The following is a 19634-nucleotide window of genomic DNA, read 5'->3' on the forward strand; positions in this document are numbered from 1 at the left end:
AACAAAAGGAAAGTAACAGATACCAGTAAAGAAGTGGCACAGGGATAGAAATAACACAGGGGTTCTCTTTGTATCTTCTACTATCTGGTATTGCAAAGTGCAGATGTATTATTTTTCCAATCACCCTGCAACATTTAAAGAAGTTGCTATTGAATTATACAGGCAGGTATCTCCTCAAACTCAATCAGTGCCTGATCTTTTTTTCCTGTCAAATGCTGCTCTATGATTAATGGATAATAGATGAATAATCAAGAAAATGACATTTCCTATGTTAAGAAGGTCATATCAAAACAAAGCAAGAGATAGAGATTAGAAGAGTGGCCAAAGATTATATGTTCAATCTAATGTCACTGCAATGTTTGTTATCCTGTAGAAAGTTCTTTTTAAAAAATGGGGAATGTGTGTGGTCTGAGCTGCAGTTTTAAAGGCTAAAGTGCATAATGTATTACAGTGCGAACAAGGGGAAGCTGAAGCGGAAATAAAAAGAGGTAACAGATACTGTCAGATCAACAAGGTAACATGAAATTTGATGAGGGGATAAGCTTAAAACAGGAAGGTAATATAAAACTCTGTGTTGACAAAAGGATTGGTTGATCTAATAGTAAATGGGAAAGCAACAAAAGAGCCTATAGTAGTAGGCATTTTGATTTAGACCAGATCAGCAAGGATAAAATATGACCTTAGTGTCTGCACTGAGAAAGGGGTGCATTGGTGAACTGAATATTTCAGTTATTACATTTTTATTTGCATTTGTCAAGACCTTGAGGTCCAATTCTCAAGGAGAGTTCATTATTAGAAAAATGATATATGATGAAATTCTGGGAGAAGGGGAACAAAGTCAAACCTTGAAGGCCAAATTAGAAATATAAAATGTCTAGAAAGCTTGGTGCAGTTGCGGAGAAAAACAGGGCTTATTGTATGGCAGTTGTCTATATTGAGACTGTCATACTTTGGCCATATTATGAGAAGAGCTCACTCACGAGATGACAAAGAATAGTCAGGTAGGCAGTAGGAAAACAGGAAGACCACATTCCAGATAGATTACTCAATCAGGGAGTCATGGGCCTGAATCTGCAAGACCTGAGCAGGACTGTTAAGGATAAAGTGACTTGGAGTCTAATTTCCTAGGAATACCACAGATCCAAGTCAACTTGAAGGTAGCCAACAACAACAAAGTGCTTGGAAAAACTGAAATATATGCCATACTGTACACATCAACTCTTAATTTGTGCTACTATCCAGAGCATACTTTCCCATTGACTGGAGAAAGTTCCTGAGTATTTTTCCAAGATCATTCTATCTCTAATTGCACAGCCAGAGATAAGTTAAACTATCATGGTAGACATTTGACTCAGTTCCAGAGAGATGCATATGGCCGATTTATAATTTTCCCCTCTATTTATAAAAAAAGTCTGACTAGATAGTAAGCAGTATGACCACATATGAACTTATGCTCTAGCTTTACCACATTGCCTCCAGCAGCTTTTGCTAATTTTATTTTTAATGTAACTCATCCTCAAGAGTGTCATATACCTCTCAGGGTTTTTGACCCTTTTCTGAACAAGTAAGCATGAATGAAAATAATGATAATAGATGTAAAGATAATCTGGGATTATACACGATTAAGTGTAATGGAATCTCTCTAATAACCTTGTTTATTTCCTCCTCATATTTGTCTTCTCTTCCTCACATTACATCAAGGGTTTGGGAAGGTTTTTATGCACACAAAGTAACATTAGTGAAGGAATCATTTCTTTTTCTTTCTTTTCTTTTTGCTGAAAATAGTCTTTTGCAGAATATTACTCTTTGCTCTTACACCTAAAATTATTTTCAGCACATCTATATATATAAAAATGCTCTGTGCATAATGAGTACCTTAAAAACAAAAGAACCAATGAACGAAATCAAATCAAATTTGGCAACAAAATGTCTCACAACACAAGGAGTGACCATCACTCAAAAATTATGATTTTGTCATTTGGGAGTTGTAGTTGCTGGGATTTATAGTTCACCTACAATCAAAGAGCATTCTGAACTCCATCAACAATGGAATTGAACCAAACTTGGCACACAGAACTCCCATGACCAACAGAAAATACTAGAAGTGTTTGGTGGGCATTGACCTTGAGTTTGGGAGTTGTAGTTCACCTACATCAAGAGAGCACTGTGGACTCAAACAATGATGGATCTGGACCAAACTTGGCACAAGCACTTAATATGCCCAAATATGAAACAGATGGAGTTTGGGGAAAATAGACCTTGACATTTGGGAGTTGTAGACACTGGGATTCACAGTTCACCTACAATCAAAGAGCATTCTGAACCACACGAATGAGAGAATTGGGGCAAACTTCCTACACAGAACTCCCATGACCAACAGAAATTACTTAAGGCCATCGAGTCCAACTACCTTCACCAGGGCAAGAAAACATAATCAAAGCCCTCCTGACAAAGAGCCATCCAGTCATAGAAATAGATAGATATGATTCGCACACACACAGATATAGTATCATAGATTTGAAAGGGACTCCTGAAGAAGGACAATTATATGTTGCATGTTCCAGAGTAGGCACACCAGATACTCTCCACATCAACACTGACAAAGAAACAGCAAGAAATACTGTTTACCCACAAGCATCAAGATATTACATATATTAGAAACCAACATTTTCTCATTACTTTATTTTCCCTGTTCACTAGACTGGGCCACAGCAGCGCTTGGCAGGCGACAGCTAGTTTTAATATAAATAAGCCATAGCATCACCTAATAGCAATGCTCTAATGCACCTTGGCAAAGCATAATGGTTCATGGAGGGCATACTCACTCGCATCATATGGTTCAGGAGCTCCACTTGTTTTTGCATGAGGGAACAAAAAAAGTGAATATGTATACTTAACAAAAGAATCTCACACACCCCTATCTTTATTTCTGGGGTGTGGTCCACTTTAAACTATTCCCTTGGGCTTTATCCGTCTTGGACTTCCTGCAGGTCAAAAGTAGGGTAGTCAACCTTGTTGAGTCAAAAGTAGTCTACCTTTGTTTTTCACTATCTTACCTTTTCTTGCAACTTCTTTCTTTTTCTCCCTTTTTTCTGCAATGTACTTAATCTTTTCTTGATACCACCCTCTGGTTTGTAGGGAGATGATAATATTTTTCTTTCCAGTGCAACCACTTGCTAAGATATCTATTTTTAATTGATCAATAGATGTTATGAAAATATATGACAGCTAGAGTTCAGTATTGTTGCATCCCAGCCACCTAATTGATCCCCTTTTCACCCAAACACCACACCAATGAACAAGCATAGCAAGTTTATTTTTTTTAAAGTATCTAATACAAAAACAGTTTCAAAATAAATCAATGAGCTACATTTCCAGAAGTTTTAAAAAAGCAATGGCCAACTCTGAATAAGAATTCCAAAAATCACTTAAGGCAAAAGCAAGAAACTGTAATCCAAGGGTTGTTGCACTTAAACTAGAATTCTCTCCAAAAGTTTGAAAGCACAAACATGACCATAATCCAAAGCAGGCATCCTCAAAGTGTGGCCCTCCAGCTGTTTGGGCCTGCAACTCCCAGAATTCCTGACAATTGAACAAACTCTTTAGGGCATCTGGAAGTTGGAGGCCCAAACAACTGGAAGGCTGCAGTTTGAATATGCCTGATCCAAAGGCTTGATACTTGAACTTGACTATAACCCCAAATGCTTGAAACTTAAAACAAGATTTGTAATCCAAACAGGAGGCATGCAACTTAAACAGTTAAACAAGATATAGAACCAAGAACAGAACTCCTAACTCGGAGCTCCCAAGACAGGCAACTTGACACATGAAAATCCAACAGTGATCTCCCCACCGAACATTAACTCCAGTTCCTTAAGAATACCCCCCTTTCTCACACCTGGGTTCCCTTTGTTTGTCTTTCAGTCTCTGGGAACATGGGATTTGTCTCTGTTTCATACTATCCCTTCTGATCTGGGTTATCTGTAACCCTCCTGTCTCTTCCACATTCCTTTCAGAGTCAATCCCTGGCTGATTCTCATGAGAATCACTGTCTATTTTCCTGACAACAGATCTACCTCACAGAAACCAAAAAGTCCTTGTCCTCATCCTCAGAGGCTTCACATGCCTCACCAAGTATTGCAGAATGTGGTACAACATTCAGCTTATTAAAAATATTTGTGTGTGTACAAGCAAATTGTGAACAAGCTTTTGATAGCAGAGGGAAGAGTTAACACGCCTGTGGTGTTTGTTTGCTGTCTATGCCCCTGTTCAGAAGATTTCACCTCACTTTCTGTTCTTATAATAATTGGATCTTAAGAAATATGATTTGTCGTGGAAGGAAGGATTGGTGATACAGTTGAGATGTTGTTGTCTGGCAAGCATCAAAGGATTTCTCTGAATGTTCAGAGGATGAGGGGGATGATGGGCTCCAAATGAGAAGTCTGTGAGTACTTGGGGAGACTGCAGACAGATGAGGCTAATGTTTTGAATTCTTGTGATTGTTCCCAGGCAACAGGGGAAAATGAAAATACAAGTTCCTTTGAAAAAAAAGACCTTGGGAAGCTGAGGAATTTTCAAGGGAGTGTAGATTAGACCTGAGAACACAAGGCGTGAAAAACAGGCAAAGTAGATATTCTCAGAGGAACGGAGACTTTAAAGTCCAGATGTGTTAGGCATTATGTCATAGGTTTCTTGGCAGGCTTAAATTGAGTGGTTGGTTTCCGGCCTTTTAGAGGTGACAAAGTTGCTATTAGGAGATTGGTCTCCTGTTCATGCTTTCTGTTCATGATTCCTGTTTATGATTCCCGTATTGTAAAGGCTCCTGTTTCATGTTTCTTTTTTTCCCTATGTACCTTTGGAGAATTTCTCTTGGAGAGTTTCCTGTTTTCATGTTCATGGAAATTACCTTTGGATTAAATCTGTGATTTTAGATTCGTTGGTTTTGGTGTTTAACGTGGCATTTTTGGATTACTGCTACCGAACTCTGATTTTTTTGTGTGTTTAGCATTTTATATCCCAACTGTTTCTTTTGGATGTACTGTTCTCCTTTTTTTGTATGCATTCTTTAATAAACATTCTTTTATTTGATCACTGGACTCTGATGTGGTGCTGGGTGAAAAGAGTGTTCCAGTGCTAGGGTGCAACATGAAACCCTTTCCCCCCTTGATAACACTTGATAACAGGACTGCCTGTTAGTGCAATTTGGCTGGATTGTGATCCATTTTTAGTATCCAAAATTCCATGAGTGCCCGAATCTGTTTTCGGGAGCTTCCTGAAATCGGCTAATGATAAAAAGCAATTTTTGGCTTGGCAACTTAAAGATCTGGGAAGATCTGACCTATTAGTGGCAATGGGGAACTTATGGTGCTCCCCTTTCTGGCACTGGACTTAAGAAACAACTCTTTCTGTGATCCTTTCCTTTCTCTCTTTCAAGGAGACCGGGATTTAAGTCAAGGGCTTCAGAAAACACCCTTTCTGGGATCCTTTCCCTTCTAGCAGCAACTTCTCTCCCTGCATTCCATGTGTAGCCAAAAGAAAATGAAAGCAGTCATTTTTCGGCAGCCACTGTTCTGTTGCGGTCCAAAAAAAATATCTTCAGCGTCCAGGTCATTTCGGGTGTCTGAATAAGCTAAATACCATTTTTTAAAAAGTGGATCTGTGCACAACCCTACTGCCGGTATTTGATTTTGGGTTCATTGCACCATATTATAGCTATACTACACAGCTATACAAAAACCACAACTAATGCTGTTTAACAGAATATGAATATATTGTGGAGCAGTAAGCAGTTGAGACTCAAGCACACCATTGTATATAATTCTGTGTGCCATTTCTGATTAAAAACATCAGTACACATTGAGAAAATTATATGACTCATGTGTTAGAATACTATTATTGGGAGAATAATACTATTCCTGGGAGGGTAAATATTCTTCAAATGGAGTAATCTGTTTGAAAGAACATATGAACATGTAGATTGATTTTTTAAAAAAAATATTTTGAAAAATATTGATTTTCTGCTGCGATTCCTAAGATCCTTTTATTTGTGAGTTATACAGTGATATCAGTAATATTACTAATAAGGTAGGTAGAAAGAGAGGTAGATTTAGTATTGGTGATATCACTATTTCTCAAATTGTTCCTCCAGTTGTTTTCGACTTCCGCTTCCACAAGCCCTAGCAACTGATAAGATGGCGGTAATTTCTGGTATCTGAAGTCCAAAACACCTAGAGGAACACAGTTTGAGAAACACTGATAGAGAGCACCTTTTTGATTAAATGTTTCCCTGTGTATATGTGTGTAAAATATATGTAACAAGATACACATGCTTCCATTAATTAGCCCATGAAGTTATATACATAGATATCCCAAATGTCTTTTGATTATGTGAATGCTAGGAGTCAAGACTGTTAGAGTCTGATGGTCCAAACTGTCCAGCACATTTTCTGCTTACTAAAACTATTGAAGCAAATCCAGAATTATATAAAGCATTACCTGCATGTGCAAAAATGGGTTTTGTTTTGTTTTGTTTTTGAAAAAATAATCTTTGTGCTTTGAGTGAGTTATCTCAGATTTTATCCGTATCTGAATTCTTGGGCTTTGTGTTTTGGCTCTTAAAGGTGAAGTGATGGATTAAAGCCATCATCTATTTCTTTCACAATCCTTTTTCATTTATTTCTGTGTCTTTCATAGACCTGAAAATTGAATTCAGCTTCTGAATGAGTATCATGGTTTGCTCTGATAAGGATTGTTCTCTTTTGCTAGTAAATTGGATGAATGGTTGTTTCAAAGACAAGCTTTTGCTGCCCATTCTGTCAGCACATTTCTGCATGTTAAAAATAGGCTTATTTCCTTCTGATTGGACAAAGAAGGATACAAAAATTATCAGGCAAAAATGATTAGCATTTGTAGGATAAAAGCAAGCTTGTAGGATAAAAGCAAGCTTGCCTTTATCCTACTAATGCTACTTACCTGCCTCATGATTTTTACCTTGACACATTTTTCTTCCCCAGAAATCTGCATGATTTCAAAGTAAATTTAAGAAAGAGAGCTATTTGTTTTTGGATAATACTGATAGCTTTTTTTAAAAAAATAAAGGTAGCAGGTGGCTACCCAACTTTTGTATCCATGGGGATAATTTCCAGGACTTCATGTGGATATGCAGAATCATAGGAAATAGTAAACCCTATTGAAGCATACCACAGAGTCACACTGGAGGACTTAGGAAATGCCTAGAGAGGGTGCTATGTTCATCTCTCAAGACATGGCTAGGCCCTTCAACCCAATTCTATGGTCAATTTCTGGTGGAAGCATACCATAGAATTGCAAGGAGGGCAATTTCTACTGAATACATTAATTTTTTTAAAAAAGTACAATGCAAGGATCAGGCAGCTGGATTTTGGGAGATTACTGGGGAATTACCGCTTTGTAGAAGAGTGCCCATTGGAACACCCATTCACCAACGTCACCACAATGATTCAATGTGGGCGAATTTTTTCACAGTTTCCTCCTGTTTTCATGCAGATCCAGAGCTCAGAAGACAATTTCTTCCCTTCCGTTGTAATCCCCCCCAATTTATTAATACTTGTAACACAGTTCTTTAACAAAGCATCACAGATGGAGACATGAAGTCACCTTGCATTGTGTGATGCGCTCTTATGTACCTTTGATTCAAGAATGGATTGCAACTGTTTAGAATGGGGGGGGGGGTTGACATCATAAAATGGCTACTTCTTTGAAAATGGAACTGAAAATTTGTGATGAGATCTGAGATGGTTCTTGATACGTACAGGTCATCACGATTCCAGATAAACAAGAATATGTTAGCCTTCTCTTTGTGCTTCTTTCTCATCAATATTTTTTGTTGGGTATGCTGAAAGATGGATGGCAAGTTTCCTATTTCTTTCGCCTTTTTCTTCAGGGTAGATGAAGGCATCAAGCAACCCCATGATCCACATCACTGGGTTCACTGAAGTGCTGATTAGTTTTTGTGCTTGTTTACTCCAAAACATTAAGTTGATGTTAAACGTACTTTGCCAGTTGTTGTTGACTGATAAACTACTAGATTCATATTTCTGGGGGAGCATTCCTTGACAAAATTCCTTAGCTAGGTCATCTATCCTACAAAGAACTTGTTTTTCCCTGTGTTGTTGACACTGTAACAAACATATTTTATTGTACCAACATTCCTTCATAGTAAAATAAATCTTCTGATAGCTTAGAGAAGAAAACAACAACCATCACCACCACAACAAGAACAATGTATACAAATGATAAATTGAAATGATGTATTAATAGATGCCAGTGGTGAAATTTGATTATACTTTTCTCTTTTCTCCATATATATTGAAAATACAGTAGCAGAACCATGGCCCAGTCTAACAGTTTTAAGCAGAACTTTCCCATAACCATTCCAGTACAGATAATGTTTCATAGATTACTCAGTCAGCACTAGATTGAGGTTTTTTGGTACAGTACCTTAAACAGTGCTTCATATGCCATGGGCATCATCTTACAAGGCATAAGATGTTTAAACAGATTTAAATTCTACTGATTTAATTGGGAGATAGTCAACAGTGTAGTGATAATTCCATATCATGTTCTGTAATTTCTACAGGATGTATTCAGAAGGTTGCACAATGGTTGCTGTTGGCAGATTGTGCCCATTTATGAGTCAGTGTTAGAATCTGGACAAGGATACAGCCTAGAGAAACAAAAGAAATATTGAAGTTAATCCACCAGTTGGGGATTTGGTTCCAAGACATTACCATAGGCAATAGCACCACATTGACAATGTCAGTTTGAAGCAGCAACTGCATAATATTTTTTAATTACATGAAATGCAAGGCAAAGGAAAGTGAGGAAGTGAAAGGCAAATGACTTTGTTGTGTCAGCTTGGGTATGATAAATTACTGCAAGCAGTTTCCCTTATGCATAAAGCCCTGCTGTAAGGAATGTGCCTCATTAATATGTAGGAGAAAATGACAAGATGAGTTATAGAGGAGCAGTTCATACCTAATATGGTATACATGTGTGATTATAGCCAGCTATCATATAACTCCTGCAGGAGGAAAGTGAAAAAAGTGTGATTTTCAAGATTTGTGTGTGTGGTGTGTGTGTGTGTCAGGAGTGACTTGAGAAACTGCAAGTCACTTCTGGTGTGAAAGAATTGGCTATCTGCAAGGATGTTGTCCAGGGGATGGCTGGATGTTTTGATATTTTACCATCCTGGTGGGAAGCTTTTCTCATGTCCCCACATGAGGAACTGGAGCTGACAGAGAGAACTTATCCATGCTCTCTCTGGATTCGAACCTCTAACCTGTCAGCCTTCAGTCCTGCTGGCATAAAAGTTTACTCCATTGTGTCACCAGGGACTCCTTCTAAGATGTTTTCCATAGAATTGTAGTATGTTAACAGTTGGAAGGGAGTACAGGGCCATATAGATCAATACCACCATACAGGAATACTACGATAACCAGAGGCGATAACCATATCGCCTCTGTTTAAAGACCACCAAATATGGAGAGTCCACCACATTCTGAGACTGATCATTCTGCTGCTAAACAACTAGTAAACACTTATTTCTAATGGTTAGGTGGAATTTCTTTTCTCACAGTTCAAATAGGGTGTGTTTTTTTTTAGCATAGCTTCTTCTTTGGGTGCATCTACAGCACAGAATTGATACTGTTTGACACCACTTTAGCTTCCATGGAATCATGGGAGCTGTAATTTCACAAGGCCAAAGAGTGCTTGTTCTTGACCAAACTACACATTCTAGTATTCCATGGCATTGAGCCATGGTAATTTAACTGGTGTCAAAATGGTGTTAATTCTGTAGTGCAGATATGTTCGTGTTTGTCTTTTCAGTTATGGAACTATTGTGTGAAAATAAAGTCAAGGGATCTTATTTCATGTTTCAAACATTTTAACTTAGAAAGCAGTGATTAAATTCTGCTTATTGTTTATGAATACGATAAGCAGATGTTCTTCTTTTCTTGTAAGATTAACATTCAGAGTCATTCGATAATGTTGAAAGCTGATGGGATATTCAGGGAAAGGGGGAAAAGGAAGTACTTCAGATATTGCATGGTTTTCTCTTTTTCCTTTTATCATTTTTATGGTACATGGCTAAATCATGGAATGTATAGCCTCAAGATGTGAAAGCTGCCAGTTTGGACACCTGATAGAACACCCTGATAGAACCCCCTAACCAGAATGGAAGGTGACCAATGTGTCTGGAGCTTTTAGAGTTTCCTCATCTCCCCACAACTCAAGAGTTTTAATTTTACATCAGAATATCCTGTCTCCCTATTAAGTATATGTGGTTCAATATAATAACCAGTTTAATTTAATAATAACTATTTTTAGCTGATTTGGTACTGCTTCACTCAGCTCTGCACAAAATCTTTGTAGTTATACAATCCATGAAGCAGTTGAAATTACATTTCATGCTATTGGCAGTGAAAAAATACAAATAATTAAAATTATCACATTGTATTGATGAATTCAATTCTGTAAAAAAATAGCAATATGATTTATATTAGTCATTCTCTGCTTAATGGGTTTTCTCCTTTAGTATAAATTATAAATGGCTGTTTGGTCTTTGTCAGAGTTGTCAGGTTCCCTGGGATTCCTATTTGTGTTATCTGTTAAACAGTAAATAAAAAAGAAGGTTGTTGGATATTTTTGGTATCAGGTGTTTGGGAATATATGTATGTATGTATGTATGTATGTATGTATGTATAGTTGGACATTTTTGAAACATCTCCAAAAACTGCTGCACCTAGTATGATTTAACAGCTGGCCCAAGAAAACTTTCTCGACCAATGGTTCTTAACCTGTGGGTCCCCAGGTGTTTTGGCTCCAGAAATCCCATCGAGTTTACCAGCTGTTAGGAATTCTGGGAGTTGAAAGCCAAAACATCTGGGGACCCACAGGTTGAGAACCACTGTTCTAGACTATCAAGAAGTGAGTTGTTAATGGGAATTGACCTCATCCTATATGCCCACTTCTAGGCATATCTAGGCATCTGTCAATAGAACTCAATTGTGTACCTGTGTACAGGTAAGGCAGAGAGGTTCATTGTTAATTGGGTCATAGGATATTGCAATCACATAAATACTTGTATTCACAGTACAAAAGAAAAGCAACCCATGTGATACATTGTATTGTAAGAGAAACAATTTCTTAAATAGGAGTGTTGTAGTTATAGTGTACCCATGGTATCTGCTGGATACCAAATCCAATTGATGTACAACTCCCATTATCCAGATTTCCCATCTGGAAAATCCTGCAAATCTCCTGGGAAGACAAGCGGACAAATGTCAGCGTGCTGAAAGAAGCAAAGACCATTAGCATTGAAGCGATGGTCCTCTGCCATCAACTCCTACCACTTCTGTGATGGCATATTGACAGTAAAATGGCTTTGAAGCAGGATTCTCCTCCTCTTTGCCCCTTGCCCTCCTTCTTTGCTATTCTCAAGGTAGCCATTTTATATTTTATAATTATATATGCCGTTTGTTTTGTTTTTAAAAGCTGAAATTGTATAATTGCTCTAAAAATAAAAAAATAGAAGGTGGGATTATCAGAGTATGCAGAAGTACAGTGAAATCAGTGTTGTTGTGTGGTAAGAGAGGTCCTATATTGAAAATATGCAGTCCCTGATGTATCTCCTATATCAATGATAGCATGACTGACTGTAGTGGAATAGCGGGTTGTTCCAATATAGTCCTTCATCATGTTCTTTTTCTTATTAGCAAACTGTATAATTATAAATTTTCATCATATTTATTATTTATTTAATTGAAACATTTATATTCTGCCCTTCTTACCTCGAAGGGGGCTCAGGGGGGGAGCAAAACATATACATTCCATGTTAGAACATAAAATAGCTAAAAATAAACACACACTAAAATCAGATTATATCTACTTTAAAATCAATTGTTTAACCATGTGAAAACATCAAACACACTCTTAGTACTACCACTCCTTTTATATATGTATGCATACATGCATTTAATTTATATTCTATCTTTTTCACAGTTTGAGTCTGAAAGTAGCTTGCAACCAGGGGCGGCTCAACCCATTACGCAAAGTAAGCATTTGCAGTATAGTTGATTTTGCCCAGGGGTGCTCTTGAGGCGCTCTTGGGGGAAAATAGACCTTGACATATGCGAGTTGTAGTTACTGAGATGTATAGTTCACCTACAATCAAAGAGCATTCTGAACTCCACCAATGATGGAATTGAGCCAAATATGGCACACAGAACTCCCACGGTGAATAGAAAATATTTATCAGTGATTGGTTGGGGGGGGGGGTGCCAAAATACTGTTTGCTTACCATTTAAAATTACCTAGGGCCGCCTCTGCTTACAACAGTTAAAACAAACATAGATGAATAAATATCAGCATACAAATATTAGAAGCAACTAAAACTATTATAAAATGTAATACCAGTTACAATATATTTTTTAAAAAAGGGAGAAGTCCAATACATTATACAAGGCCTGTTTTCCCATGAAAAAATTATTTAAGAGGATTTGACACCTTCACTGTTTCCCCTTGTCCTGTTGAAGCACTACAATGTTGATAGGGTCTTTGAAGTGTGGTCAGTTTCTCATCATCCACTTCTACAACAAGCTGGTTAGATTATGTGGGACCATTGTCTGACGCCAGGGAACTTTCTGAATGTTGTGTCTGTAAATGGATTCCTTGAATGCTACAGGATGCGTTAAGTTAGAATTTGCAACACCAGACCCCTATAGTCTACATAGGGTGATAAGTTGGAAAGGTACTATGACCCAGAAGGCACAAACCCTCCATAGGCTGGTTTATGTCTCACTCCCCTATGTATGAAACTAACATTCTTTAATGATTTGCAAAGCAAATTTTTAGCAGATTTTAAGAATTTAATTTTAGCTTTAAAAAAAAGCAACCCATCCAACACCACACACACATATTTTTGTGAAACTGTCTTGAATAGATTGCTATGTACCTGCCCCTCTTTTTTTACAAGTTTGACAACAGAATGGGATACAAGTTGATGGGGTTGCAGAAGGTCAGGATGAAAAATAAATTGATCAAAGAGTAAGATCAGGAATGAAGATGTGTATAAGTACAAAGATAGAGATCACTGGAGAGAAGCCTAGTTTTGTTCCATAATACTGTTTTTTAGAATGGGAGAGAAGGTTACCAATGCTAGATCATGGAAGCTGTGAAGAGTCAAACATCTAGTTAAGGCTTTTTCTTTTATAAAAGTAGAAGCATGTTCTAAAGCTGAACCAAAAGTACTTTCCCATAATCATTTTTGACACTGTCAGAAAGTTCTTCCTTTGTCAGATATTTTTCAGCATTTCTAGCTAACATTGTGATATCATTCAATTTCTTTCCTTCACTGGATAGAAGCAACCACATGACCAAGCCAGGAAGGCAAAAGCAATAGTAACCAGGTAATCAATCAGTGATGCTGAATATTTCAACATATTTCAACATAGATAAATAGGAAGCAACACAATCTGTATGAAAACATTTTTCATTCTGAAAATCCAAACTTTGTAATAATGTAGGTATGGGTCAATTTTTGCCTCCTACCCCATCCCTTAAAAATCCACACCAGCCAAAATAAAAGTACAATTATGAGTACAATTATGAGTATCAGCTCATAATTGCCTCTTTTTAAAAATTATTTTAGAGGTAATGAGAGGCAAAAATATCCTAACGTTACCAGATCCAGTCTGATCTTGGAAGATAAGCAAGATTAATTCTGGTTAGTACTTAGATGGGAGACCGCCAATGAATACCAGGTACTACAAGTGATATTTCAGAGAAATGAACTAGTAGAACTACCTTTGGGTATTCCTTGCCTCCAAACTCTGTGAAATTAATGGGGTCATTTTAAGTCAACAGACAACTTGATGGCACACACAAACGGGACAAATAAAGTCCCACCATTTCATTGTGTTCTGAATAATATAGGGGACATTTCTTTATTTGAAAAATCAAAATAGGATTGAATGGTTTGAGCACATGAAAAGTGACTGGAAGCACATGCAGCCAATCAAAAATATCAAGGCTCTTATAAATTACACTATGTAACACAATTTTTGTTCCTGGATTATAAAAGTCATTTTCTAATTGGTTCCATCATGAAAACATGGAAAAGGTTTATTAAACCGCAAAAACCATTTTTGTTTTTTTCGGGATATTCTTCAGCATATGTTTTTGTTGTAGTTTTTTCAATGACTATCTCATAGAGTCTCAACCAATTTAGTTTGTGGCAGCCACAGAAATGAACTTTCTAGAGTATATCAACTACTTTCAAAGGATACTGAACTATTAAACAAGAAATAAAACTTTCAAGCCAGGAATGTATTTTTTCACATTTAGTTACATAGTGTTATCTAAAGAGATGTGAATGCCTTTGTCAGGTTCCATTGACTGCTGTCAAATCCAAGTCCACATTTTCCATTCTTCTCTGCATTGTGGGCGCTCTTTCTTGGATCTACCATAGGTTCCCCTTGTTTTCATTCTTTTTTAAAATACTGGGCATGATTTTATGTTTTAATCTAGTGATTTGAAGGGTATTTTTTTCCTATTCTTCTTGAGGTTTATACAATTATAGTGTAGAAATGACATTTCATTGTTGCACTATGGCATTTACAACTCTAGAGAGAGAAAAGAATGATTTCTGTATCAAGAAGTCTCTGGATCAAAGGTTATTTCAGAGCCTCATTTAGTGCACTCATGCAAACAGAAGCTCTTTGGTCTCAGGGTTCCTCCTGTGGGTATTATACATAATTACAATCTTCTGCCCAAGGATATAATATTGGTATAACATGACCTTATAAAGATTAATAAAGTATATGAAACACTTCTGGATAATTCCAAATCCCACCTTTTTATCACAGGAAAATTCCAGTAGGACAAAACTGCCCCAAGTAACATGTCTGCCTTGTGAGAAGAAATCTACAGTAAGCCTCCACTTTCACTGGGTTTAAGGATGGAAGACTCTCACAAAAGTAAAAAAGAAAAAAAAAGAAAAATAATATTTGCTTTAATCTGGGAAGATACCTCTCTAGCAATCTCAAAGTTCTTCCATATGACTGGTGGAAACTGATCATAATGTCATGCTAGAAGATCTAGAATTTCCTAGAGATAACATATTGATCAAATCTGCAAATAATCAAGTTAAACCTGCAAATGTGAAGAGCTGCCTGTAGTTGTTTGAACCAATCTAGGGTATTTTCCTCCCTGGTGCACAGAGAAAGATAAGCACAACTCCAAGTATGTGGACAAAATCTCCAGCAGTCAAGTACCTGAGATAAAAGTATGTTATCACTTCAGCACTGGACACTTGTATGTCATTGGCACACATGGCAATCTCTAATGAGTTCACAAAAGAATGAGGCTGACTGTAAACCTCAAATGCATTAAGGGGAACAAAGGCTGTTTGGAAAACTAACCAAACAAAACCTAAAGCTTATCAGATGAATCAGCAATAGCTGTTGATACTACTGTCTCTGAATTGTCGCATAGCTTAAAAGAAGTCAAGCATGGTACTTTGTCCATGTTTGCTTTCTTCAGACATATTATCAGGTCACAGTTTCAGAGTTCACTTGGCAACAGAGTGGTTACAAAAAGGTATTTTTTTTAAAAAGAAAAGATGGAATGGGCAAGAAGTTGGATACTTCCGGGAGATTCAGATAGAACAGCAGGGATTTTGTGTATACTTAGCTATGTGTCCAAGATGCAGAAAAATTAGATTGTGGTCCAAATTTAGGTACAGTTTCTAAAGTTTACTGGTAGGGTAAAAGTGAGCTGGAACTTTTTTTGAGATGTTTCATTTAAATGTAAATAGCCTCAGTTATGTTTAATGTTTACTGTTGATCAAAAGAAATTTAGTCTGGCTCCATTAAAACAGTCAGCGGTACTTTATAATATAGGAAATCAAGTAGCATTCAGAAGTACTTAATTACATGTACAGTTCCAAGGGGCAGAAATCCTAGTTAGTTTCTGCAGTTTGTTTGCCATTCTACTTAGAAAAGGGGATCGTTCCTTTTTTCATAAGAGTTAAGGTGCAATACTTACATTGACCCATGGATAAGTCAACTCATGTTTTTTGGTCAATATTTGGACTAAAATTCCTAGACTTATGCATGAATATATAAAGTAAATAAAAGTAAATATTTTCCTTTATTTTTTACTCAACATTTTCACAATGGACAGCTGTGTCATATAGGATAGGTAAGGAGGGGAAAAATGATCTTTATATATAAGAAACTTTGGATTACCAATGTAGATTCATGGCTAACAATACCTTTCAGATAGGAACTGCTCCCTTTTGCCCATAAAACTCAACATTTGGGGTAGATATGAGAACTATCTCCTTATGTTCTAATTTCCAGTATAAATATAACATAAAACATTCAGTAGAAAGAATTTGACCTAGTGATTGGATGCCTTCCACCTTTGGCTTGAAATAATGTTGGTAGTATGTCTAATAATTCTTGCAGAAAGGTTGGGTTCATCTAGCTAAATTAATTAAATATCCTCTAGGAAAAGAATGTCATTGCTAAAGATATCCCACACACTCACACACATACATACAAGCAGAGAGCAAAAGCAGCCAGCTATCCATCCCCGGTAATTAGTAAATACACCATTTTATAACATCTGCTGTTGAGGACTAAACGGTGACCTTCTTCATAACAACCTTTGGGTTTAATCCCTTTTGAAAATAAATCTTATTATGGGTGAGTCAGCAAATGGCTGCACTGTGTTTGCTGTTTACAGTATGCATTTTCCAGGCAGTAAGCAAATATGGTTTATTTGGTTTTTAGTTCTTTCATATTGAGAACCATTCCTGTATTGGGTTATTTTTATTAATCCTGTTAGCAGCAGTATGATCTGGGAGGAATGTAATAAAGAAACCATATTTTATCTGGTGCTTTCTATGAACTGGAAGACAGTTTTTGAAACATTTATATTCTCCCTTCTCACCCCAAAGGGGACTCAGAGCGGAGCACAACATATATACTGCAAGCATTCCATGCCGGGACATAAAATAACCATAAATATACACAAACCTTAAAATCAGTTATATCTACTTTAAAATCAGTTGTTTAAAACTATCTCAAAACACCATGCTGGCTCTGGTCAGTGGAGTGGGTTTCCTATTATTGCCTTATTGCACTTGGTCCCACAGCCAGGTTTTAACCATCTTTCTGAAGAACAGGAGGGAGGTGTTGGTCCTTGAAATATAACAAGATAGTTTTTGCTGTGTGAATTATAGTAGGCACCACAAATGTAGAGAAGAGGTAGGTAGGAGAAGAGAATGCCTGTGCTTGATGACTCCTGGTTACATTCCTCAGGATCATTCATCATGACAATTGGTGTTCCTGCCACATGTTGTCATGCACTTGGCAAGGTGTCTCTTCTCAATAAAGTATATATGAAAACTTCTCACGTTTGTGTGTAGTTGTGATTTAAGTTGAGAGGGGATTTCCAATGAATGATAACTATACATTTTGAGATTCTTGGAAATATATTTAGGTACAAAACAAATCTGAAACATTGTGAAAAATCGTCAGTAGAGTATACATTTTCACAATAGCATGCTTTAAAAAGAAAACGAAGGGATGGTTTAATTAGAAATTTCATCCAAATGCTTTGTTCCATAGCCAAGTTTTGACTTTCTTTCTAAAAGACAGACAGGAGTAAGCCAATCTAATGTCACTGGGAAGGGAGTTCCACAGCTGAGGGGTCACCACTGAGAAGGCCTTTTCTCTCGTTCCCCCCAGCCATATATGTGAAGGGGGTGGAACAGAGTGCAGGGCCTCCTCAGAAGATCTTAACATCTGGGTTGGTTCATAGGGAGAGATATGTTCAGACAGGTAAGCTGAGCCAAAACTATTTATAAAAGAGCTCTGTAAATTAGAGCAAGGGAAAAGCAGATAATTCCACTCCTCTGCCTAAATGCAAAATAGGGTATATAAAATCCAGATATTATCATAATGCAACAAGCCCACTTTCAGGAAAAATTCAGTTGTTCCTAATGTAACAAAATGATATTAGGACGGTGTGGCAGAAGTTTGTGAAAAATATGCATTGTCATGGTGTAGCATTTGACAGAATAGTGTCCTTGAATTCCTTCTGTGAGATAACATGATGAATGTTAAGGACAAACAAGAACAAGCACTTCACACAACATATAATTAATTTGCAGAATTTGCTGTCACAGTCTGGATGTTGATATGGCTACTGGCTTAGGTGGTTTTAAAAGAGGATTAGCCGAATCCAAGGAGAATAGGTCTGTTAGGGTCAAACCGGACTTGACATTTGTCACGTAGTTTGCCCCTGTGTTAATGTTTTGGTTTTTTTAAAAAAAAACTGGTGTCAGAGGGGACAAAACTAGCATTAGACAAGCAGGGCTTTAACAATTTGACTTGTCATCTTTCAGATATTCCTTGTTTCCTGTATTTTGCTATCTCATTTGGTACCAAGAGTCTGAACAGATTCTTTTGGGAGAAACATGTGTATGATTGGATTAGGATTAGGATCAAGGCAGTGTTAGGGATAACAACTGAAAGACCCCTACCATGTCATTTTTTTCACTTGGGCTTTATATCCATGCTGGTTAATTATTCAAACTTGGGAAACCTCCTGGACTGCATCTGCTAGGCACTACTGGGAAACTGTGGAAGTTTAGGGGTACTTTATTCCCGCAGGAGACTAAAGGGTAACATTCTCTGCCTCAATGCACCCCTCCTACAACCCCCCCCCCCACACATACACACACATTTTCACCCTTGAATGCCCACAGACAAACTCTAAGGGACATTAGGGTATATTCAGCATGTAATTGAACTTTCCTGGGCCATTTTAGGCCTTTTTAAAACAACAGAACCTGTTCACTTTCATGTTTTCCCAAAGCCACATGGTTCTAAATTAACTGCAGGGGAAGGGGTAAAATATGATGGGAAAGCTCTTCACATTCCCAGGGGGCATTTGGGTGAAAAAATAAATATAAATAACACAAGACTGCTTCCAGTAGTTGCTTGTGGGACTCAGTCCACAGTGTGTGGAAACAGGAGGATTTCAAAGATGGGCAGAAATCGATTCCACTCCTTTCCTGCACATAAAAATGTTTTAAAATGGATATTTTTCCATGTGATGGGAAGTGGTGGATTTGTCTGATTACTTGGTGACATTTCAGTGTGGGCGGTCTGTTAATGCTCCTTCTGTTTCCATTAGTGGGTTAAAGATGATATGGGTCCCATTGAAAGAAGATTTTTCAAATGTTTATCTGTCTCCTTTAGTGTAGGAGTTTAAGAGGAATGATCCATTGGAAAGTGGTGTTTCAAAAAGGAAAAAGTACCTTCCATAGTTGCTCACTCCAGGTATAGGCCCATTTTTCATGCTGAGTTTTGTGCACCTACAGTGAAATGGTCATAGCAGTATGAACAGAAATGGAAAGGAAGTATCAAAAGTAAATGTTTTGAATACTAAGACTCCTAGGTTGGTTCACCTTGAGATGGGACTGTGGTGGCTTCATATCTGAATCCATGGGTTGTTGTTATTATCAGTCAATGAAGACAATTCTAGGATAAATGAACCCAGAAATTTACCTGGTGTCT

At 37.3% G+C, this 19634-nt stretch overlaps 1 protein-coding gene across 2 annotated transcripts in view; it reads left to right on the forward strand.

The window, feature by feature from the left end:
• The window catches only part of HCN1 (hyperpolarization activated cyclic nucleotide gated potassium channel 1), a 214072-nt gene that overhangs the window by 141147 nt on the left and 53291 nt on the right, over nucleotides 1-19634 (forward strand). The gene's annotated exons all lie outside the window — the stretch shown is intronic.

The sequence above is a fragment of the Anolis sagrei genome, chromosome 2, assembly GCF_037176765.1.
Source record: "Anolis sagrei isolate rAnoSag1 chromosome 2, rAnoSag1.mat, whole genome shotgun sequence".
Classification (NCBI taxonomy): domain Eukaryota; kingdom Metazoa; phylum Chordata; class Lepidosauria; order Squamata; family Dactyloidae; genus Anolis; species Anolis sagrei.